This window comes from Euprymna scolopes, chromosome 10 (genome assembly GCF_053919585.1).
Source record: "Euprymna scolopes isolate OS-2025 chromosome 10, ASM5391958v1, whole genome shotgun sequence".
Taxonomy (NCBI): domain Eukaryota; kingdom Metazoa; phylum Mollusca; class Cephalopoda; order Sepiida; family Sepiolidae; genus Euprymna; species Euprymna scolopes.
In genome coordinates, this window is record NC_136491.1 from 144,735,033 (window position 1) to 144,761,469 (window position 26,437).

Consider the following 26,437-nt stretch of genomic DNA (forward strand, 5'->3'; position numbering starts at 1 on the left):
CCTGACTGGAAGGAGGCTATGCGACAGACCATCTATCTGAAGACAATTTCTCAGGCTGGCTAAAAAATAGTGGTATAAAGCTCTAACCACTGTGAAAAATTTCCCCCACTCTATATCTGTGCCTAAATCAAAACGCAGATTCCATGAACAAAGCTTCTTTCTTAGAACTGCACGCCTGTGGAACTCTGTTCCATCTGCCTGCTTCCCTCCGGACTACAACTTGGATGTCTTCAAGTCCAATGTTAACAAATTCCTAATGAACCGCCCCCTTAATTAAACACTTCATCAAATCTCCACACTAACGTAATGTACTTGCAATAACCCTTATCCCTGAGTGGCTTCCGGGCCTTGATAAGTGGTTATCACTGTGTAGAAAAAAAAAAAAACTCATACAATACTACTACTACTACTAATAATAATAATACTGACATACTATAGATATAACTTGAATATATTTTGCACAAATTATTTTTGTCATTTATTTGATTATATATCCATCCGTATAAAAGTTATGGTGGGCTCTAACAATTCATAATCCAACTTTACCTGTTTTTTGAATAATACTAAACCAATATTGATGTTCTTTTTGCAAGGATTTTCTTTTCCATTGTTTCTGCTGGCTTCTTCTTGACATTCGTTTGTACTTTAGCTAACACAGTGTAAATGATGTACCCTTGCGCCAGTTACAAAAGTACACATCATGATTCTGGGGGCACTAACTGCCACGAATATCAAATAACATGTTGAATGTAATTATATTTATAGTCTCTGGATAAGTCCATTATTCTTTAAATAGGTATATCAGCTTAACCCATCATCATCATAGCGTTTCACTCTATTTTGTCTATGATTGGGCAGTGTCCGAGGCATTCATCAGGTCCATATCAGAGACAGTCTGTGAGGATGTGTGTTATAGTTTGCATGTCGGCACAGCAGGGACACCAAGTGTCTTGTATGTAGCCCTACTTGTGTGGGTTGTCCCATGTTCATTCAAGCCCAGTTGAGTGTTACCCACTCTTTTTGAGCGAGTTTGGAGTTTGCTGGGAGATCTTCTTTTGTTGTCAGAAGAGCCTCATTAATGTTACCTTTGACTGACATTCCACCAATGCAGGCAGATGCTGGTGTCGTTCATCCAAGGCCTGTGATGGTGGCAAAGCTTAACACATAATAGTAAGATAGTGCATTAGTCTTAAATAGTATAACTCAATTGAGAATTAAAACATTGTATTTAGTACAATTAACAGAAATAGTCTTGGCTTCATTATTAACTAGCATTTGTTTGATTTGTCAGTTTAGTGTGTCAAACAAATTATAATTTCTTTATATATAATTTGTACATAATTTCTCAAAATAATTAAAAAGTCTTTTGACAACTTCTGTCTTTAGCTTTTACCTTTAAGTCCTGAGGTTTTCCGTTACTGTAAAATCTACCACCTGAAGCAAGTTCCTTGACAATATACTTACTATACTTTAGTCATGCCATCCACTGAGATCTGAGTCAATTTCACCTTTCGTTTATACTTATATAAGTTTCAATATCCTGCACCTTACCTCTGGACGTGTGACGTCAATAACGTGACTCTATCTTTCATTTTCTTTTCATTCTCCTTTTTCTACAACCTGCTATGATGATGTGACACTTGCTCTCTCTACCGTGCTAGAAAACTTCTAACACCCGAAAGTATCCTGTACCTCTATAAGGCCACTATTCGCCCATGTATGGAGTATTGCTGTAATATTTGGGCCGGTGCATCGGCTACTAGTCTCTCTCTCCTTGACAGGGTTCAAAAGAGAGTCGCAAATCTGATAGGCCCTAAACTGGCATCAAAACTTCAGCCTCTGTCCCATCGTCGAAACGTTGCATCCCTCTGCCTGTTCTACAAGTATTATAATGGTGAATGCTCTGAAGAACTGCAAGCACTTGTGCCCCCACGACGTGAACACCCTCGACAGACCCGACAAGCTGCAAAATCCCACCCCCACACTGTAGAGATCCCTAGATGTAAAAGATCTTTCTACTCCAGTAGTTTCTTCCCCAGAACTGCTAGACTTAGGAATTCCATTCCAGGTCACTGCTTCCCCAACTGTACTGACATGCATAAGTTCAAGTGCAACGTGAACCAACATCTCGCTGCCCTAATCCCTACATAGTGCCCCAGTAGATGTTTCCCCTGATAGTAGCCCCCTACACCAAAGTGGCAATGTGCCTTGTTTGGGGTGAAAATGTAATAAAAAAAAAAAAAAAAAAAAAAAAGTTTTGCAACCCCGACCCTCTCATGACTTCAATGAACGTTTCCTACTATTTCAGCAAATTGTATGTAACATATTCACTCCTGCATCTTCACTCTTCTTGTCTATCATGCCAACCTAAGAAGGATTTTTCCCCTTCAACCAATTCATCTCACCACCTTGTGGCCTAATGAATGGTATCTCTCCATGTTTTTTCTGTTTCACATGTTCATCTAACAGATCAGAATATCTGTAACGAGATTGCCCTTGAGTGTGGGGTGGGATGACATGAAGAGGAAGAGCAGTGGCAAAAATTGACTCAGGAACCCTATCAGCATTCCATAGTAAAGGCGCATCAGGCGATTATCAAAAAAACTAACTCTTTCTCAAAGAATAAGAAGGCAAAGCCAGGGAGGGGGAGACATCTTTGAATGGCAGAGGACCATACATCAGACCAACAGAGAGCAAGCTATATTCAGAAATAGCAGAACTTATGATGCATATTCGGAATTGCACTTATGGCAGTAATTAAAAGAAAATACAGAAAAGTCTATATGATGTACGTACTTGTTACAGAACGAAGATGAAATATTAAAAAAGTCATGTAATTTGATCAAGTAGTTTTGTTTTATTCAAGAAAATCAAATTTTACAGCTATATGAGTCGTAATGTTTTCATCGGCCATGATAAAATCCAATGAAATAAATAAAGGGGAGACAACTCAATTTGGAGTGTCGATGTTAAAACCAACCTTATGTACAATGCAGTTTAGTAGTAAAATCACTAAAAATCATAAAATTTCATTTCCTTAGTTTAAAAAAAATCTACTTAGGTTTGCATGTGAACCCCCCCCCGCCCCCTGCTGAGAATTGAAGGGGCCAACCATGCTAGATATTCAGCTTCATGTTTGTGAGAGTCCTTTCCAGCTAGTCCTTTTATTTATATTTTGGAGTTATTATTTGTCTTTATCAAGCTTGAGATTGGTGAGAAGGATGCAAATGGCCTAAAAGCAACTACCAATCAATGATTGATGCCTCCGTTCAATCTCAAGAGACAATGAATACCCCCTGTAAGAGTGGCTGTGCGTGTAATTGTGAGATAAGAGTTACACAATCTCCAACCACACCTCTCCTGAACAGACACTGCTAAGAAGTGCCAGATGAGCGGAAACAATGCTGAGATAAGTGGAGAGCACATACAGAACATGGAATTCCTAAATGGTCACCCATTTTAGTAACGACCAGACTTAATCATGCTTAGCTTCGGTGATCCAATGGGAACGTGATTATGTCACATACATAGCAACTATAAAAGACAATTAAATTAGTGAATCTAGTTGGATCTATTATGTTCACCTTCATGTCAACTTGCAAATCAATATCCTATGGAAACTAATCAACTTGAAGTAGGAAGCCACAGCATACACATTAAGATGTACTACCTTGGCCCTCTGCTATTCTACTGTGGAGTATGCTTGTCATGTTTGGGAGGGACTAATGCATGGCAAAAAACTCAACTCAAACTTAAACACTGATTACTGACTGCCTGAAGCCTACCTGACCTGAACAAGCAGTACATGCTCATTACTAAGGTATTTCACTGCTGCTGCAATTCTCTCTGTATAAGAACCAGGTATGCCCTAAAATAGAGTACTGTTACTACATCTTAGCAGGAGCTGCTTGGTGCATCCTATCCAGCCTTGATAGAGTTCCAAACCAGCTTCAAAACTTAACAGCTGATGCCCTTTTCTCTTCCCTGTAACCTCTTTCCCACAGAAGAGATATTGCGAGTCTGTCTCTGCTCTATCATTATTTTCATGGCAGAGTGCTCGACTGAACTCCAATCAATGGTTCCCTCTTGCTAAACTTTCACAAAAAAACATTTGACTAGCTACAACTACTACAAACGATTTCCTCTACTTTCTATCAGTGTCTAAATCTAAATTAAATTGTTCAGATTCCATGAACAAAGCTTCTTTTCTAGAACTGCCTGCTTGTGAAGCACTATTTATTTACACGATTAGTGATTACTACACTACCACCTTATTAACCTTCATTAACCCTTATCCTCGAGTGGCCTTTGGGCCCTGAAAAGTGGTAGTTCCCAAGTAAAAAAAAAAAAAAAGTACTGCACCTTCAGATATGAAACGAGAAGTTGGCAGACGAGTAGCTATCAATAATGAATGCCATTTCCATCATGGATGTGAACTAAAGTCAAGGAGGAACTTCCTCAAACGTAGCAAACCCTTAATAACATCCCAGGAAGAGATCAGGCTACAACATTGGATCCAACAACATTGGATCCAACAACATTGGATCACCTCTTCTGAGGTTCTCTCTAGCCTTCAATGAAAAACACTCAACCATCTGAGAACGGGAATGGGTTGATCAAAATTTGATATGATGTGGCTACAAAACTGACCCAGCCATCAGCAAATGTGGAGAGGATGACCACCTGATGCAACACAACCTTGTCTCCCCTCTACTACCACACTCGTGCAGCTTAAAAGATATTACACAATACAACGATAATGTAAAAGACTGTGTAAAACAATTGGAGTTTATTGTATGATCACATGCTTTAAAGACAGACATATCATCATCATAATGTATGAATCTGAAGGAAGAAGAACCTTGAGGTTATTTAGAAGTTTTGTTACATTCATGATACCATGGCAAGAATTAAAATGGATGGAGTAATTTCATCGAGTCACATTGAATCTTTTGATAGCTCAGATAATATCACCTGTGTGAGTCTCGTCTACAAGTGAAACACAGTAGTCTCTCTCAATTAGACTGGTTGATTCTTCCGCTCAGCATCTTTTGTGCCCTGTCGTTGACGCATTCTTTAGTTTTTCCACAAAGTTGTGCCACTTTCATGCCGCTCTCCATGATATTGTCAGAGCCGTGTCAGCCAGTTCCGGTTCTATATCAGTCTGCCCACCATGAGTGGCGCTACCAGATTACCAGACAGGGAAATCTGGAGAGAGAGAGACACACACATTGGTCCAGGTAAGTTCAAGTTCTGGTAAGTTCACGTTCCCAGGCTTTGCCTTCTCTCTTTGAGGAAAGGGTTAGTTTATTGATAATTGCCTAAGGTGTCCTTACCAGGAAACGCCAACAAGGCTGCCCAGGCACATTTTGCTTGGGAGCGCTAACTTCTTAATCCCACTTTCTGACCCTGATATCACAGTTCTTGCAACGGGAGAGAACTACATCCCCTTAAGGACCGGCTTACATCTGATGACCTGGAGTATATAGGGAGGTATGTGCAGAACTAGAGACTTCATTTCTATGGTAATATTGAAAAAAATGGAAGAGTTCTTTGGTCAGTAGATGTAAAATGGTTGAGGTAGCAGTGTCAGTTAGTAGGAGAAGGTCAAAGGAAAGGTGGAAGGAAGTAATAAAAATGCATGTCATCATATAAAACGGATGCTGCTGCTGATGATGATAACGATGATGATGATGATGATGATGATGATGATGATGATGATGATGATGATGACATGCACTAATATTATTGTGAAAGGTATGAACTCTTACATTACTCCTAGTAATAGGTAACACAACATCATTGAGCTTTGGCAGGAAGAGATGGTAATCTAGTGGCTAATGACATGGACTGATGACCTGAATGTTTCAAGTTCGAATCCGGTTTGTTCCACAAAAATCACTTTCACTTAGGATGTGGTCCATCCTGTAAATATGGGATATCTTTTAAAGAAACAATTCTGATTAGAAAAACATTGGGGAAATGAATGCCAACAACAGAATCTTTGGATTCATATGATGACGATGATGACGACGACGACGACGACGACGATGATGATGATGATGATGATGAAGATAATGATGATGATGATGATGATGATGACATAGAATACCTCAAAAACTTCACTTATGCACTTGTTGCTGGCTTCTTCCTATCTTCAGAGACAATGGGTATTATCTAAAACGAAGCTTGAATATTGAGAAGATGTTGGTGAAGCAAGGGTTGCACAATCCCAAACTGCACTTCTTCTTACATGACAGTGCTTAAGTTCAGTAACAAGGAGGAATGCAAGATTTGCAGGAGCAATGCCGAGTTAAGTAATGAACTTATTTTGCTACCTGATGCCACATTCATTCTGGAAGAGTTGAACCAACTTCCTTCTAAGGAGGAAGTTTCTAAAGAATATTAAATTTGCAAGCAGTCTCTAGTCTTAGTCAGGTGCAATGATGATGTTAGTTTTTGCAGCTTTTTTCTGCTGGGGGGGGGGCACCATCCTCTCACATACAGTGCCTAGAATTCCCAAATTGTCATCCATTTGATACTGACCAGGTTCAACATTGCTTAACTTCAGTGATCTAACAAGATTATGCAGGACAGCAATGATGGTGTGATGCTAGTTTTCTTTCTCCTAAACTAGTTTCTTTACCAAGGCTTGGGAATTGAGTCTACTCTACTACTTTATCCAGTAGGAAGAGGGGGGGGGCAATATAATTTCCTACTTCTCTCCCATCTGGAAGAATTGAAGTATATGTTTAACAGCTTTTGCATTATAAGAATAATAATTTATAATTCTACTATTTATAGTTTTGTGAAGCCACTTCCATTTGAACTCTGTGTAGTCCATCTATTTCAATCCTCTCATAAAGTTCTTCATCTCTCAATTAATCATTCCATCGCGTTAACTTTTTTCCTCGAGTGGATTTTGGCCTTGAGTGGATTTTATCCTTCTGTTAAAAAAAATTCAGCTTAACACATCTGATCTGAGATTCTTCTCTTTAGCCTCCTTTTGTATATCTGTGAAAGAGAGAGAGAGAGAGAGAGAGAGAGAGAGAGAGAGAGAGAGAGTAAAAAGGTGACAACTAAAAGAAAAGAAAAAAGAGGAAAAGAAAAAGTATAAGGATTTTTTCTGTAAAAAATAGTTTGCCATCATCATCATCATCATCATCATCATCATCAACAACAACACGTGTAGAGTGTTGCTAGGTGTAACATTGTGGAGAAAAGCAAAAAGAATGAGGATAAATAAAAAGAGATAGACAAAGAGAGAGAGAGGGGGGAGAGTAAAAGAGAAGGCTAGTAAAAAAAAAAGAAAGAAAGAAAAAGGAGAGAGGGATTTTCTTTTGTGCAAGAAGTAGTGTGCCATCATCACTACTACTAAGCAATAGCATCATCATCACGACAAGCACCAACAACACTGCTACTATCATCATCATCATCGTTGTGAGCAGCAACACGTGTAGAATGTTGCTAAGTGTAACACTGCATTGTGGGTAAACCGTCCGCTACCTCTGCCGTCCGCCATTTTGTTTGTGTCTCGTTGTGTTTAGTGTCTGTCTGTGTCCCATCACACGTCGAATAGGTAAGCATTTCACCTTCTTCTTTCTCGTTCAGGCCCACTTTACAGACCCCCTGCCCACGACGGGGACCCTCTTGTTACCCACCCGGCATTATTAGGGCCGCATATCGACCCTTAAACGAGAGGACATACCCTCAAAAACAACCGGGTCGTGTTGGTTAACGAACCGAATGTTAAAATGTAGTAGTAAATTTTACACCAGAAAAGACGAGAACCACTGGCATCCTCTTTTTTATTTTCTGAATTCACTGCTATTTAAAAAAAAAAAGAAATACTTATATTCTCCTTTTTCAAATTATCTGCTATTTATCTATATAGACGTACATCAAAATGTATCGCAGTAAATACATATCTCGACCGTTTACATCACCTCCGCAGACACACTTTTTGCTTATATTTTATTTACTTATTTTTTTTGTTTTGTTAATTAAAAATATATATATTAAAAAATAAAAAAAGGAATGCTTAAGGTCTCCTCTTGGACGAATTTATTCTTTCAGTAGAAATTCTTACTCGTTTGAAGTTTTTTTTTTCTTGTAGATATTCTAAAGATGGTTTTTGTTATGTACGTTTTCAGCGTCCTAAATTCTCTTTTTAAAAGACGCTAGTTTATACGATTTGTAGCTTTCAAATTGCTTTACATGCATACATGCATACATATATTATATTTATATATAATATATGTATGCGTGAAGATTTATTTCAATAATATTAGAAAAGAAAACTTAAATGAGGTAGAAAAAAAGGTACTCTAAAGTCACAGATTCAAAAGAAAAATGATTCATCCAAAACATATAATATGCATGTAAAAAGCTTTTTTTGGTAAACCTTTTTTTCTTAAAAGAACAGGAATTATTATATTTTAATATTTTTTTTTTTACTATCTTACTTCTTAAATTGCAATTCAATCTTAAAACCATAACTACTAATACCAGCTTGAAAATAGAATTTAGGACGCCGAAAACGTACACAACCAAAAAAAGGTTTATTTAGACGTTATTTTCCCCCTTCAAATATGTATCAAAATAATTTTCCTTTTATTTGTATTTGAAAAATATTTTTCAAATTCGACATAATCGATAAATTTGGCCAATTTCTTTTCATTTACTCTAAAAATATTTTTATCTGGTAAAATTTATAAAAATGTCAACCAACCACAAAAAAACAAAAAAACTTTGTTTCGTATGTGTTTCAACTTATAAATTAAGTTTTCTATTAAGATTATTAAAAATAAAATAAAATAAATGTTTGTTTGTTTTTATATAGAATAACTTTTATTTATAAAGCATTTATAAATAACATTGTTTTTTTTTTTTTATCCGAGATTCAGTTCCACATTCCACAACATTTTCATGTTCGTATTTTGTTTTTAATTTGAAATTTTTCCTAAACATCCTCACATATTTTGCTTGTTGCATAATTATTTTCAATATTTCATTTGCAAACTTTTATTTACACAAAAAACATGTTTGCAATCTTTTTTTTTATTTGAATTATCGAAATTTAAGCCCCCTCCCCCTTTACAAAAACGCTGTGGAATGTCATAAACTGGTCCCTCACTTTATGACCATTCAGAAATTCTTCAATTCCTATTTAATCAAAATAATTGTGGTTTCTACGCTTATTTTTCTTTATTTATTCGTAAACTTTTATTTATAATGCTTTTAAAGTCATATATATATGTAAATAAAATCTTATCTCTAAATATGAATGCGTTTGATTGGAGGAAGTGCGAGAAAAGGGAAAATTGCTTTAATTTGTTTCATGTTTATTTTATTTTTTGAAGATAGATTTATATTGTTAAATGCAATATTATACAATATATATATATATATATATATATATATATATATATATATATATATATTACATTTAACAATTATTTGAAAATAAGTTGTTAATGATTCAATATATACTTAGTTTTGTTAATTTTTAAAAAGTTATTTTTTTAGTAGTTACAAATTGCTACTCTGCTACTGGTATATATATATATATATATATATATATATATATATATATATATATATATAAATGCCGTGCGGACCGTGCTGAAATAATAACGTTATTATTTAGAAATCCATTCTTAACATGTAAAGAGGATGGCGTTTTGTAACTGTTCTGTACTTTCATCTAACAATTTAATAAACAAAAGATATCGTAACGATTGAATTTATAATATATAACCTGGAAATCCTATCTAAAATCTAGGCCGGCTCGTAAGTACTAAAATAAAAACAAACCAACAAAACATCAAAACTTTCTGACAAAATCTCGCATGTCTGTGTTTCTCGTCTATATGTAACCTTTGATAAACACAATTTCAATTTTTCTCTTTTACTATTATAGAACGAAAATAAATTAAAAATGATGTTAAAATATATCTGCAAATAATGAGTATATTTTAAATTATTTTTCTCTAAAAACGTCTACCCGAGCAACACCGGATAAATCCATTTAGTAAGTAAATAAAAATACCGGCTAAAAATGCTACCGCCACTACCTAATGGTGTCAAGGCTGGTGACAACACACACCTGCTTTGAACGTGTCACTTCCACAGGTCATAATCCATTTTTTTTTTCGTATTCAGCAATAGTTATGCTTACAATTAATTGCTGATCAGTTTTATACTGTCGTGAAATCTGTTCTAATTTTTATTATGATGCTAATTGACATTTAAATCTGAGCTTATTCGCTAAACATCTAGACGAAAACTATTTCGTGTTACTTGCCACTACCTCGATCAGCGTGATCGTGATGATAGAGGGTCGTCTTTTCGTGAGGTTTCATTTTTCTCAGACCGGCGTGATGATACAAGCCGGGGGTGGGGGAAGTACGAACTAACAAAAACAACCGTACGTATATTTAGCTGTCTCCCAGAACAGCAAAGTTAGACACGAGGTCAGTTTTATAGTGGAGAACCCCCCCCCCACTACCTATAAAAAAATGCAGTCTGATACAAGGTTCTATATTCCCCGGTGGAGACGCTTCGTTTAACTGGCAATAAACTAATCACTTCTCTCTTTAAAGAGGAGGCAATGCTTGGGAGGATGGCCTTTTAGAGCCGAATAGAAGCATACTCTGATATAATACTGATGGCCGGGAAGTCGCAATATCTATTAAAGTAAAGCAACAACAAAAGAAAAATGTATTTATTTATTTTTTTACCGTGAAGGTCACAGCCCTTCCACCCCTCAGCAGTAGACACCATTTCAGTAATACCGTTATCGTCATCATTATCATCCTCGGTGAAAACCATTAGTACCATCTCTACTAATAATAGTCTACTAGTTCCGACCATGCGTCCTCCTCCCGGCCTGGCTGTTACTACTACAACACCTACTATCTGGCAACCCTTCAGCTGCTTTCATCTTCAGACTTTACATCTTCTGCCACTGCTGCTGTGATCATCATTGTCGTCGTCGTCGTCGTCGTCATAAATGATCATCTATAACTATAGAAATCAGCACTTCCTCAGCTTTTCCGTGATTGGCGCTACAGTTGCTCTCCGAGCAAATGCCAATCTAATGACAAAGTTAATGCCCTCTTAGGACTGTTGTGACCGTTACTATAGCAACAGCGCCGCGAAACATTTGTTGCTAGTCTCATTTATCAAGAAAAATGAAGTCAGTTTCCATCGGAAGAAGGCCAGCTCTTTGAATAAGGGTCATCGCTATAGCAACAGGTAGAGATTTAAAAACATAAAAGACCCCTCCCCCCAATAAAAACAACATAAAAAGAAAATATTATAGATTAAATATAACCTTATTTCTGAGTCTAAAATACTCTATAGTTTTAAAATTTTACTGTTTTAATATAGTTTTTATGTTATTAACTAGTATAAAAAGCACCTTGAAAATTTATGGAGGTACGGGCTTGAAGCCTGTACCTCCATAAATTTTCAAGGTGCTTTTTATACTAGTATTTCGTAAAAGTATTTCGAAAAAAAAATATTAGGTTAAGCCTGGCTTAACCTAATAGATTTTTTTTTTTTCGAAATACTTTTATGCACCTGTAACAAGATATTTTGTCGCTGAAGCATAATGAGCTACTGTGATAGGAGCAAGATTTATAGAGTCTAACCTGGGTGGGGAATCGGCAGCAAGATTGTGACAGATTATAAAATTGGCTATATCAAGTTGAAATGCAATCTAGTGATTTATGCACTAATACTGTTGGTAAATGGATAAATCTGTAATTTCTGCTAGGTTATTTCTGCTTTGGATAAAAATAGCAACTTGTGTTCAATTATGTAAAGGGCAATTGTTTATAGGTGTCCAGTTAAATGTTAGAAACTACACTGGATACATTCCAAAAGCTGAGATATTCTTTTCAGCATGGCCTCAGACAGAATGAGAACACATTGTTTTTTGAAGTTGTGATGATAGAGGTTTTAAAAGATGTTATGCCTCCACTTTTTTTTTTTTTTTAAAGGAATCACAAATTATCAAGGCCTGGAGGCCACCCGAGGATAAGGGTTAATGTATGTACGGTAGTCCATGATAAAATATTATAGTAATTGTTATTAGTGGAAATTTAGTAAATTGGATTACTTAAGGGGACGGCTCATCATAAACTTGTTTACGTTGAACTTGAAGTTGACCATATTGTAATCAGTTGGAGCAGGAAAACAGAACAGAGTTCTACAGGTGTGCAGTTCTAAGAAAGAAGCTTTGTTTAGGTTTAGGCACAGGTAACTATTTTATTGTCCATACTCTCTGGGCAACCCCAGGTTGCCATGCTAGTCATGTCTAAAGAAGTGTTTGCAATGGGTGTCAAATAAGGATGAAATCGGACAGAATGTGCAAATAAAATGGAAAAGTGGACAAACCACAAAACGACAAAAACCATCAAATAGATTTTCTTTATTGACTGAAGCTTCTTCAGAGTAAAAAGTATATTTGATATCTTTTGATGCAAAAAAAACAGTGTGGAGGATCAAATTGGAAGATTGAGTGATAGAGATGAGCGTAGTAGTGGGGGGGGAGGATGGGAAGATTGTCATGCTTCAGCATTAAATGATTTTTGATTTGCCATTAAACTCGCAAATCAAACCCAACCAAAAGAGTAAGTGGATCGAATACATATTTGAAAGGGCTTTTCTATCACCTTGTATTATGGCCATAATATATCTGCTTATTTGAAGATGAACCATATAATCAAACAAATTTTTCTGTTATGATATAAAGACATGACATTCACCCAAGGCATGTTGAACTGGCTTCCCCCAAAGAAGGAAGTGTCATGGGAATATTAAATTCACAGGCTGTCTCCAGTTCCATGTATATCAGTCAGGTTGTTAGGTTTTTGCAGTTCTTGTGGGGAAGTGTTGAGGTCCTCTTACATACAGCGCCTAGTATTCCCAAATAGTCACTCATTTGGTACTGACCAGGCTCGGTGTTGTTCAACTTCGATGATCTAATGAAAACCAATGTGTCAGTGGGATTATACCGTATACAGCTATGATGTTAAGTTTAAGATTCTTTTTATTATTGAAGTCTTGTTGCTATTTATTAAACTATTAAGTCTATTTAGGGATTTATATTTAGTAATATCATTTCATTTAATACTATTGTGCTATTAACACTTGTGTCTGTTTCAATTTTTGGTTCCTTCTTGTAAACTTTCATGTCTTTCTGCCATAATTGCAAAAAACTATCTTATGATGAACAGTAAACAAAATTTGTATGATGAGAAACTACCATTTGTGAAACAGATTGTTTTCAAATTTAATGTCAATAACCACTTATAAACCAACCCCCATAAATAATCAAATTTCATTCATTTTTTCGTTCAATCCTTCATAACATTCATCATCATTCAACTGTCAATCCATCCACCTCATGAACCTTGATCATCAAATGACTTTTAGCCTTCATAAGTGGTGATTCATTAGTTAGAAAAGATAAATCTGTAACTAGTTTCTTGGAAGGATATTTAAGACTACGGTGAGTGCCAGGTAATACTGCCAAGTTGGTATAAGATGACAGAATGGCAATTAGGCTTTGCTTCCCTTGACCTTTTTCCGCATATACAGTAATCAATGTTCTTTGATTTTTTTTCTTCAAAAGAATAAAAAGAAATCTAGAGATAATAGCATCAAATTATTTGCCTATCTTCAGTGATATTCATGTAAATAGGATTTTCAAATCTAGACATAAAGAAACCATTTTCAGAATTATAATCCAATGAATACTTATTCAATAATCTCTTATTTATATATTTGTCAGTTTGTCTGTCCATTCCACTTTTCTTGGAAACTACTGGGTCGATCTGGCTGTAACTTTGTATGGACGTTTGTTATAATAAGGTGCAGTGAACTAAGTATTATAGTGTTGTTCAATGCACAGTTAAGGATTTAATAGGGATTAGTATTCAATGCAAAAATGAATACACATTTAACCATTACATTTAAGAATTTTTGAAATGAGAATTGGTTATTTGTATTATTTGAACTACTGTTCCCATCTTGAGTGTTATTTTCACATTTCGACTGATGTAACTTCTGATCTTCTTCAGGGATATCTTACTGAACTCGAGAATCTGCACAAAATTTCGAACCAAGCTCTTTATTTATTCATACTCTCATTCTGTCAGCCCTGACTGGATAGAGGTCCTAAGTAATTTGCAATTGTATTTTTCGGTTGCCTACACTGAAGATTGAACCTTCAACTGTTAGTAGAATATCACTTTACAATTGAATTTTTCCAAGTACTCTAACCACTGCACCATGGATCCTTGCGACTAACTTAGGACTTCTATTGAATCATGGCTGATGAAATGAGAAATGCTACCCTTGTAAAGTAAATAAAGAATTCCATTCAGAATTCTGTGCAGATTCCCGAGTACAACAGAAACATTCCTGAGTTTTACAAGATAAACTTAAAGAAGGTTGGAAGTTACATCAGCTGAAACGTTGTGAAAATGACACTTAAAATGAGAACAGTAATTCGAAGAATCCAAATAATACGGACATTTTATGAAACTTTTTATACCTACCAGTATTGTATATTTTTTGTAAAGCTACCACTGACCTATGCATGGAATAACGTTACCAATCTTGGGTTGGTGCACTAATCGCTAGCCTCTCTCTTTTGGACAAAAAAGAATTTCTTATCTAACATGTTCCATACTATTTACCAAGCACCAACTGTTGTTGTTGCATTATTTTTGCTTGTTTTACAATTATTGTCATCAAATGTGCCCTGATGAACTCACTGCGCTTGTATCCCCTGACTCACTGACTAGCAACAAAATCACACCCCACTGTTTGTAGATGTCACTAGATGACAAAACTTTTTACTTTAGTAACTTTTTGCAGACTGCTTACTTTTGGAATTCCTTGCCTGCTCCCCCTACTGTAGCTATATGCAGAAATTTAAATGTAATGTGAAGAAAAATCTTTCTGATTGATTTCTTCCCTCATATGAATCTAGTCTTTTTACAATAACCCCTTATGCTTCGGAGACCATATCTGTTTTGGCATGAACAAAAAAAGGAACATGTATATGTAAAACTAACTTCTGTTAAATAATTTGTCTAACAAGCATGGTTATAATTGAAAATAATCATGTCATTCTATGTATTGTACTATTTAGTGGAAACTCGCCTGGGTGCCTGGCATTTCCCGGGTGTTTGGAAGTGTGTGTTGAGGAAAAAAAAAAAAAAGTGGTAGTAGGAAGGCAGGCCCGAAACCTGTACCGCGAAGGTGGAAGAGAACGTGTAAAACTATAACGTAACGTGACCTTTTTGCTGTCCATCGCAACACCAAAAGTGGCAAAGGTTTGAATTAAGACTAGTCAATATTTTTCCTCGATTTTGATACAGTTACTGATTCCATTGAAGGCAGGCTCAAACCTGTACTGCGAAGGATGAAAAGAATGTGAAAAAAAACGTGACATCTTTTCCGTTGCACCCATCACCAAGCCCGAAATAGCGAAAGTTTAAATTAAGGCTAGGCAATTGAAAAGGGGGGATGACTTTCGAAAAGATCTGCGAAAAAAGCGATCCCCTCCTTGTTGAAAAGTGCCCAGTTGAAGGTGAAGGAATTAATGTTTTTAACCAATTTTTTCGATATTTGCCATCTGAAGGGTCGTGCTTCAAAACGATACCAATCTCATGAAAATCCGTCGTCTCCGTCAAAAGTTTTAGGCAGACAGACATACATACATACATTTAAACAGACAGGTAAGATTTATATGATAGATGATGTAATAGAAAAACAATTTAGTGCCTTACTAATCATCATCATATTCAATTTAATGGTAACATGTGTTGGACAACTTTTAGAAATTGACTTCCAAACTAATTTATCTGTAGCCAGGTATTCATGCACCTCTCTCTCTCTCTCTCTCTCAAATTAATCCTTATCACTTTCTTGCATATTTTCCTTGGTTTATTATTGCCTGCTACCTCAACTATTCCACATCTACCAACCAAAGAACTCTCATCTACACTTTCAATCTGGCTATATCATCAAAGTCTCTTGTTCTGCACTCTTCTCCTTATATTGTTTCAGATTTAATCTTCTTTTGAGGTCATCTGAATATAATATTGTATTTTCATTATAAAGAAATTCTAGTAGCTATTTAATAATTAATATATTGAAATCAATATGTCATATGACCCAGGCTATTGGGTTATAGTGCTTGTGTACCGGACTATTGCTTCTGTTTCAACTTCGATTGAATGGTTTGATGCCAAAAATAAGTTGATACAAAGAACTATGCAGTCCTTATAAATGAATTTGCTTTTCGTTATACAATCTGATAATATGGAAGAAATTATTTTGAGAAAAATGTTTCATTCAATTGCAAACATTTTCAAAATGACAAAAGTTATGATACTTTGTGCAAATTTAACACATTCTATCTTAAATATATCATTTTTTGTAATTTTGATCCATAATTTTTTTTTGTAATTTTGATCCATAATTTTTTTTTGTAATTTTGATCCATAATTTTTTTTTGTAATTTTGATCCATAATTTTAGTCAGAAAGGACTTCATATTTTGGTCACTTCTTCATTATTTTGTAAATCTTGATTTTAATTTTCAATGAACTTATCTAATCATGAATAAAAAAAAAAAGCTTGGATGATAAAATGGCTCCAGATAGCAATCTTTTGCAAATATTTTAATTTTCCATAAGGTTTTGCTCCAAATCCACTAAAAATTTAAATAAAAGGTTATTTACGTGAAACAAGTACTAGTGACCCCCCTCTTCAAAAAAAAAAACCTGTTATTAAATTTTTAATTCGGATGATATTAAAAAAAATAGCAGGGAACTTTTCCACATGCTGACAATCAGATGAGAAGTTCACTGAAAATAAAACCGTCCGAACTCCACATCAGTTTTAAAGTCCTTGCTTGAACTATTCACCTACATTCAGTGACCTCCCTCTCGCCACTAGATTTCATTTGTGATATTTTTTAAATATAATTTTTATTTTTATAAATTTATAACTTGTTTTTTTGTTTTTTTTTTTAACCTGACTTTTTTTTCTTTGCATTTGTTTTACACTGTTGCCTTCATTTTAATTATGCTTTCACAAGGTTTCAACTGTTGTATACCCAATTCTTCCACAGGTGCTTTTTGTTATAGTGCATGACTTGTGATTTAAAAAACAAAACTGAATACCCTATTTAATTCACTCAAATGGAGGTGGTCTAAAAATGGAATGCAAAATGAAAACATTATATATTTCTGGTATATCGGTTAAAATTTTTTTTGTTAATATCTTTACATATTATTAGTATTAACAAAAAATACTGTTGAAATATAACGATTTCTGCTGATTTTAATTTGTGAATTTGACCTAATTTGACCTTTTTGGTTAACCTCATTTAAAGCTAAGAGTAAATTTGCATGCCTTTATATAGTATGCAAATTTATACATTGCCAACTTTCAAATAATTTTGTTTAGATTTTTTTATGTTTAAAGAAATGTTGATGTAATTTTTTCATATCCTACACATCATGTAGTCTATATATTTCAATGTTCTATTCACTTGTTGCGTAGTATTGTTTTGTATTGACAATTAAGCCTTCACTTTTTGAAGTGTTCCTGTTAGTCTAGTTAACAATCATTAATGAATGCTAGACTCTCGGTGTCTCAACTATTCATCTAGTGTGTGCATATATATATATTGAATTATGGCTTTGATTTTGTATAGTTCTAGATCTACCCTTCTAGGCTTTGTCTTCTTTCTTTGAGAAGAGGTTAGTTTATTGTTAATTGTTTGAGGTGCCTCTATCAAAGAATGCATATGGGATTGCCAAGGCATATTTTGCAGGTCGGGTGCTGGCTTTTAATCTCACTTTTTGGCCCTTGTGTCACATCTTGCAATGGGAGGGAGATAAATAGCACAATCGCTATTCATATAGCTAATCCATGACTGCCATGGGTTATCTGTTTTAATAATAGATGACTTCATCCTGTTGTCCTTCAGCATTTATGACGTCATAAATGATCTCTTCTTGCTGTCTTTAATCTGGTAATAGGTGATGTCATCCATGGAGACTAACAAGTTAATAAGATTGGCAGTTTTCATATTATATAGATTGCCTTTTGCCTGCCTAGATCGAACTTTTGTCCTTTGGAATGCAGAAAAAAAGTATAATCTTGTACATTTCTTGTACTTCCGGTGTTGAGATATACAACTCATTATGTAGGTTTTGATGTACACAAATAGTCACAGCAATTATTGATAGAGGGCACATGAAATTTAGTAGCACCTCAATTTTCTTAGGTTTTGGAACTATGCCATATATATTCACAAAGACTCATTCATTAGTTAACCATATGTGTAGTTATGGTGCATACTAAACACTTAACGTTAGAGCAAGTGGAGTAATCCTAGGAATGGAGTGGTGGCTCTTTTCTTTTACACTTCGGTGTAGCAGTTAATGAAAGGGGAGCCTTTGGATCATACTCGACTGTAGTTGAGCATTTTTCTTAGCTTTTCTATAATAAGTTTCTTAATATCTGAAAGGGGGTCTCAAAGATTTTGTAACAAAGTTTTTTTACAAGAGAGTCGTTGCTTATCAAGGCCCAAAGGCTACTCCAGGATAAGGGTTAATGAGTGTAAGATGGTCACTGAGATAACAGCGTAGTAATTGTTAGTGATGGAAATTGGGTAGGGTTTGATTATTTTAGGAAGCAAGACATCAAAAACTTGTTTACATTGAATTTGAAGACAACCATGTTGTAGTCAGCTGGGAAGCAGGCCAGTAGAACAAGTAGTTCTAGGAAAGAAGCTTTGTTCATGGAGTTTGTGCTTAGATCTAGGTACTTATAGAGAGTAGGAGAAATTGTTGGTAGTGGTTGTAGATAGACGGGCGCTTTTTGTGTTAACCCTAAAGTGTTTATCCTTTGAATTTGGTCAAACTGTATTATAGGTTTAGATATAAATAAGTTCAACTAACATTAAGTTTTACATGCTGGCAAAGTCTGTATTTTTCTTGTCATTATTGAACTTTTTTCACTCATTACTCTTGATAGTTTTTTTTTTTTTTTCGTTGGTTCATCACCTGTTTATTTGAATAAGTTGTTGCTATCCTTTTTTTTTTTTTTTTTTTTAATTTTTTTTGGCAACATGTCATTATTCTTTAAACCTTTTATAGACTGTATTAACTTGGTTTCTTTCTATAAAAATATTCATGCTCTATAATCATTCTTGTATTTGTTTTTATCTAAATTTCTACAAAAAAAAACATCATGCTTAACTTTTTGTCCTTTGATTTTGAAAATTAAATTATTTTTGATCAGTGATTTATAAAAGTGTCAAGATTGCTTTTTATATTTCGAAGGATTACAAAAAGTTTTCAATATGATAAGCCCCACTTTGTCAACTAAGCTCCAACCCCTGTCCTATTTCTGCAATGTTACATCTCTGTGCCTATTTTATAAATATTTTAATGGAATGTGCTCTGATGAACTTGTTGTACTTGTGTCCCCTCGATGTACGTACTTTGCAGCTAATTCTACCCTATGCGACGAAAGTCATCAACTCTCCATATTTCCTCCTATAACGGACAACATGCTCTGCAACATACAAATATCTGTGCATGATGTTGCCAAGCTAATCAAGAACCTTGATTCCACTAAAGCAACTGGCCCTGACGGCATTCCAATCATTGTGCTGAAAAAGCTTTAACTAGAACTTGCCCCCATACTTACAAAACTCTTAAAGCGTTGCCTTAAAGAGAAGTGCTTCCCAACACTCTGGAAAACCTCATCAGTATGCCCTGTATTTAAGAACTCAGGTGATAAGTCCTCTCTCTCAGTACAGACCAATAAGTCTCCTGTGTGTCATGAGTAAGCTGCTGGAATCCATATTAAATAGAGATAAGGAGTGGAGAAATAACCTTCTTAGTGACATGCAATATGGTTGCCGTTCTGCCAGATCTACAGCAGATGTGCTAACTGTTATATCTCATAGGATTAGCGAATCACTTGACAAAGGCTTCCTCTCTAGGGCAATTGCTCTTGAAATATCACAGGCCTTCAATAAGGTATGGCATAAGGGCCTACTTCACAAGATGTCCAGCTACGGTATAAGTGGAAATGTTTTTTCGATCATAAAATCATTTCTCTCCGATAGGCTCATAATAGTAGTTGATGAGCAGAAATCAGAGGCCATCAATATTAATCCTGGAGTCCCTCAGGGGTCCATCCTAGGCCCAACTCTCTTCCTGATATACATCAATGATCTCCCAAAACACATACTTAAATCATTCGTTAACATCTATGCTGATGACACGACCATTTATGGCAACACATCGAAGGCCGTAAATGACAAAGTTCTCTCAGATTCTCTCTCCTCTGATCTTGAGCACGTGGTACAGTGGGGGAGGAGGTGGCTGGTAACTTTTAATGCATCTAAAACCAAGTTCCTATCTTTACATCATAAACGCTCTGATCCCCATCTGACATCAATTGATATGGATGGCTCTCCTCTAGGGGAAGCTCCATGTTTTGATAAGCTACTGGGCTTGACCTTTACCCCTGACCTGAAATGGAATACGTACATCAAGTCAGTTGCCAAGATTGCTGGAAAAATGGTAGAATCCTTCTACCGCCCCAGAAGATATCTCACCCCTGATGTCTGTATAAAAGCCAAGTACGTCCAAGGATGGAGTACTGCTGCCACATCTGGGCAGGAGCTGCTAAAAACAGCCTATCCTGCCTTGACAGAGTACAAAATAGACTTTGTGGCCTAGTGGGTGATGCCCTTTTCTCTTCCCTGCAAAGGAGAGACGTTGCAAGCCTGTCTTTGTTTTATCGTTACTACCATGGCAGGTGCTCATCTGAACTCCAATCTCTGGTCTCCTCTCAACAATCTTTCACGATAAACACCCGACTAGCTGAAACCACTGTCAAACATTTTCTCCACTCCTTATCTGTGCCAAAATCAAAATGTAGATTCCATGAACAAAGCTTCTTTCTTAGAACTGCACGCCTGTGGAACTCTATTCCGGTTGCCTGTTTCCGACCGGACTACAACCTGGATGTCTTCAAGTCCAATGTGAACAAATTTCTGATGAACTGCCTCCTTAAGTATGACACTTTATCAAATCTCCAACACTAACCTACAGTACACACAATAACCCTTATCCCCGAGTGGCTTCCGGGCCTTGATAAGTGGTGACTACCTTGAAAAAAAAAAAAAAAAAAAATTCCTAACAAACCCGCTTAGCAACAAAATCTCACCCTTCACTGTTGAGGTCCCTAAATACCAGAAAGCTTTCAACTCTTATAGCTTCTTCCCTCGAACAGTTAGACTTTGGAATTCCCTTCCTGCTACCTTCTTCCTTGACTGTACTGATATACAGAAGTTTACATGGTAATGTAAACCAACATCTTGTTAATCTTTTCTAGGCAATGCCCCAAATAGTAGCCCCTTATGTTCAAGTTGCTATATGGGGTGAACGTGAGAAAAAAAAAAAAGTTGGTCATTGTAATCCATTATAAATACTAGCAATTTTTGTTAGCCTATGAAGATGGTACCATAACAAACAAACATATACTACATTACACCCTCTCGTCTAAGATGAGGAGGTCGTGCTTAGAAGAATGGTATCATAACAGATAGTACGCATCCCTCTTTGAATTAAGCATTGAAAAATAGTATATTAAAATGTCATAATAAACTGAATTGAGCATTAAAAGATAGTACAATAGTTTAATTAATAGAAGTAATTCTCACTTTAGGTCAACAGACATTAAATCTCCATTAATAAAAATGTTTGACGTGTATTTATTTTGTGAAGCTTCAAAAGATGGTCAAGTCTTAACCTGTTGATTAAAAACTAAATTCTGATTTGAATTAAAATTTAATATAGCAAAAAATTGCATATTATAAAAATTCTGAAAATTTACCCATCTTTGTCGTATGAAAGAACCGATGCATGCATATTGATGTTTTTGTGGATTTAATTAAATATTGCTTATCGTAGCAACTGTTACTGTTGATTATGTTTATTCCACCTTTAAGCAACTCTATTTTATGTCGGCCTGTTTATTGTTTTATCTCCTTGCACTTATTTAGCCTGAACATGCGTGATTATTTGTGTTTAGTCTGATCTATATGATTTAGATTGTATAGTGGCAATGCTGTCATGATTTCTTCCTTCGATGTGATAGTAAGCTTCACCATTGATTGGAGTTGAGACGTGTGAGTAGCATTCATGTTTGTTCAATCTCTTGAGAATCACTTGAAGACTGAACCAATCATGCGCTTTTACAAGTAAAAAAAATTGTTTCATTTGAAATTTGTAACATTTATTCTTATTATTTGGATTCTCATCTTGAGTGTTATTTTCACGTTTTGGTCGATATGACCTCTGACTTTCAGGTGTATCTTATTGAACTCTTGAATCTGCACAGCATTTTAAATAGAACCCTTTTTAATCCACAGGGGTAGTATGCTTTCATTCTGTTTGCCATAACTAAAAGTCCTAAGTAATTTGTAGTTGTATTTTAATTGTCGTCCGCATAATCAATCTTCATCTCCAAAATTTATAGACAGAATTTCAACATCTATGTTTTAAAACATAAGCCATTTAGATGCTCTGACCCACATCTACAGTGATGCCTAGGAATCTCAGTTCATTAAGGGGTTCAGGTGTTGGCACATTCGACTGCTTCACACAGCTGATGCTGATCAAATACCAACTTGTAAATCAATGGTTAGCTACATAACTGTTCAGCATCCCAATGGAAAATTAAAGAAAAAAGATTAACATATATTTTCCAAGCAGCTTATCTAATCATTCACACATTTGAGATATTTCTTTTGAATGTGTTTCGTGTCATGCAGAATTTGCAAAGGATAACTCTGTGGAACACATTATCACAGGACAGCTTTTTTGCAGATTACAACATGATCAACTTCAAATTCAGTTCTGAATTTTTGAGATGAGGATTGATTAGTCATATTATTTGGATTATTCAGTCTACTGTTCTCATCTTAAGTGTTATTTTCACATTTTTGTCAGTGTAACCTTCAACCTTCTTCAATTGTATCATGCCAAACTATGGAATCATTCTATCAAACTCTGAAATTTGCCTGGAATTTTGATTAAATAAAGGACTCCATTCAAAATTTCGGGCAGATTTCCAAGTTTGACAAGATAACCTAAAGAAGGTCGGAGGTTACATCAACCAAAACATTGTGAAAATGACATTCAAGATAAAAACAGTAGTGCGAAGAATCCAAATACTTCAATGTCAAGAGGTTCTAGTCAAAAAGCTACACATTTTTGACCCAGTCTCTCAACTAACAATTATTTCAACTCTTTTCACCTTTATAAGAAGGGACAAAAAAAAAAAATATTCAAGAAATTTCCAAAATTATTATATATACAAAAGTCTGAAGAAGAAAAAACAAATGAAATATAGAAAATAATTGTATTTTTTTGTTAGTAATTATTGTTTTTAATATTGAAAGATTCAAAATCTATAATTATAAAATCTTGAAATAGTTAATATAATCTTTGAATATAGATTTCTAATCTCACATAATCTCTATAATCTTTTTGATAAGAAAATGTTGAATTCTAAGATCAGTGTCATATCCGTGCACTCTTAACTTGCTATTTTCTTGTTGCTTTCACGTTATAATTGAGCAGAAATTATTGGGTTGAATGCATCTTTTAATTTACTTAACTCCAGTTTGGATCTTCAAATAAAGCAAAATTCACTTCTGCACCTGCTTATTTAAAGCAGGACAGAAATCAAACTTTGACTATACAGATACTACACTTTAATTCTTTTTACAAGTAAACATAGTAAATAAGTCACATGATTCATTATGTTGATCAGGTCTTTATTTTTGGATAAAGAGATTTTTTTGTTACAAGGCTTTTAAATCTTGGAAGTTATTTTGATCTATGGATATTTTGAAGGATTAGTCAGTATTGCATGCTGGGAATATTTTCATCAATTTCGTTCTGTTATATAGTTGTGTATATAACAGTTCTGTTTAATGTTGTAATGTGCCGATATGTATGTATGTGTGTGTGTGTGTATATATATATATATATATATATATATATTAGTGTTGTGCCGATGAATCGGAATCGGGAATCGGTTAAATCGGTAATTTTCGGGGAATCGGAATCGGCATCGGAATCGGAAAAATTTGTGTATAATTTCCGATTCCAAAATCGATTCTTTGAATATTTTTCAAAAGTTAATTTTCAATTGCTTGTACCGATTATAAATATTTATTTCTTTTAAACTATTAGTAAAACTAAACTCTATAGATCTACGTACTCGTTATAGAATGAAGTTCTCATAACAAAATCACGTAATTTCATTAAATAGTTTTTGTTTTACGCTCCCTTGACTAATTATCGCAGTTTTTTTAGGAAGATTCCGAATTTCCCAAATCGTTTTTACGGCATAAAATAAAAACTATTTGATGAAATTACGTGATTTTTTTATGAGAACTTCATTCCATAACGAGTACGTAGAATATATATTTTTTTTTATTTTTCGTTTTTTTAACATAGTGTAAACTGCACAAGCACCCTTTTTTAATACGTGAAGACAGTTTAGAGCTTCATCCTAGATCTAAAAATAATTTGGTTTTTAGTGGGTTTACAAATATCGTCCAAAAGTAGAATTTCAATGAGGGGGGACTTTTAAATGTAAATATAATTTCTTTTTCAATCTGAAAAATTTCTAAATGTTTTCTCTTTATCTATTTTATCCAGACTTTGATAAATTCATTGTGAGATATTCATGTATATTTTTAACTTTTCCGACCCCCCCCCCCCCCCGAGAAAAATGCGACGGTGTCAGACAATGTGGCTCCAGGAAAATAAAATAAAACTCTATTCCTTTGAAATCTTTTCATATTAAACTCCTTGAGAAATTTGGCAAGTGGGTGTGAAAAAGTATTGTTGTCGAAACCAACGGCATCGAAGGTGTTAATTACACCATAATACTTTCAACTCAACTTTTGAGTGAGATTGGCGGGCTTCAGCGAGGCCTCCTTGATATATATATATATATATATATATATATATATATATATATATCACGGAGGCCTCGGCTTCAGGCGATTGGCGCCGTCGTCGTAGCAATCCTTAAGTATAAACATAAACAATACCGGCAGAATCCAAGAAAATCACACTGGAAGCATATTTCAAATTAAATCAAAGGCCAAGCCTTTTCACAATTTTGCCCATTCCTTGTTGGTCCCCCCCCCCGATTTATCGGAGAGGGACTATAGTTTTCAGTGGCGTTCGTTCGTCCGTTCTTCCGGATGATTCCCGGATAACCGTCCATTACTTTTTTCTGAAATTTTGCCACAAGTTGTACTCCAATACGTAGATGTGCACAACATCGAGTTTTTTTTTTAAGAAAACTCTCGTTGCTCCCCCAGGGGCTGAAAAGGGGTAAAAAATGCCCAAAATGGCAAAAATGACACTTTTGGCCCCATAACTTTTTTCCCGTCCATTAGATTTTACTGAAACTTGTCCAAAATGTGAAGTCAATTGTTGCAAATGTAAATTCAGTATCGCTGACCCTGGCAAAACTCTGGTTTGCGCCCTCCCAGGAACTTTTAGGGCTAAAAACCACCCCTTTTTTAGGCTCTTTTTTTCATATTTGTCTAAAATGTGATAATGTATCTCTATTTAGTGTTTTTTTTTATGGTGCTGAACTCAAATTTACATGTCTTAAGGCCTGAAACATAGCCGTTTGTCCATTTTTACAAGTAACCAGCTCCCCCATGGGGGCAAAAGAGGTAAAAAAAATACCTCAAAATGACTCTAAATAGACAAAATTGACATATTTTTCAGAATAACTTTTCATCCATTCATTAGATTTTTCTGAAACTTGGCAAAACCATGGGCATACCTGATATACACCTGATGGAAGTATCACTGACCCTGGGAAAAATCAGAGTCACAAGCCCTGGAGGTTTTAGGGCTAATATTGGGTGTGGAGCAAAAGTTGAACTTAGTCATTTTTCTGAAAACTTTTGAAAATTTTTTTTTCACTCAAAATTGTTTTTTTATCAGTTATGTATCACTTTTTTATCTCTTTATTCGATCCCCCCTCCTCACATAGAGGGGGACCATGCATGCACGGCTTGTTATATTTGTCAATACCGATTGCCGAGTGAGGGAGCAGCAAACATACCGACAAAACCCAACACTTTTATATTCTACTTTTCATTTAATTAGCAATAATGTTTGATATTATTTTTCTGGGCAAAATATTTCTTTAATTTTAGACAATTCTTTCGCTACTTTGAAAATAAACTGCATTCTTCTAAAGGTTACCTAGCGAATTTTCGCAAAGTTTCAATTTTTGTTTTGTTTATTTTACGCATATAAAATAAGTTT

The 26,437-nt window shown here is 35.0% G+C and overlaps 1 protein-coding gene across 38 annotated transcripts in view; it reads left to right on the forward strand.

Annotated features, from left to right (window-relative positions):
- Positions 1-7,151: 7,151 nt before the first annotated feature.
- Positions 7,152-26,437, forward strand: part of LOC145286304 (CUGBP Elav-like family member 1) — a 425,113-nt gene continuing 405,827 nt past the window's right edge. For 29 of the 38 annotated variants that reach the window (XM_080135175.1, XM_080135178.1, XM_080135185.1 and 26 more), the window contains exon 1: positions 7,441-7,579. The gene's annotated coding sequence lies outside the window, so the exon portion shown is untranslated. Of the gene's footprint in view, positions 7,580-26,437 lie in introns of all 38 variants that reach the window. The other 9 variants (XM_080135208.1, XM_080135214.1, XM_080135207.1 and 6 more) reach the window with 2 other exon arrangements.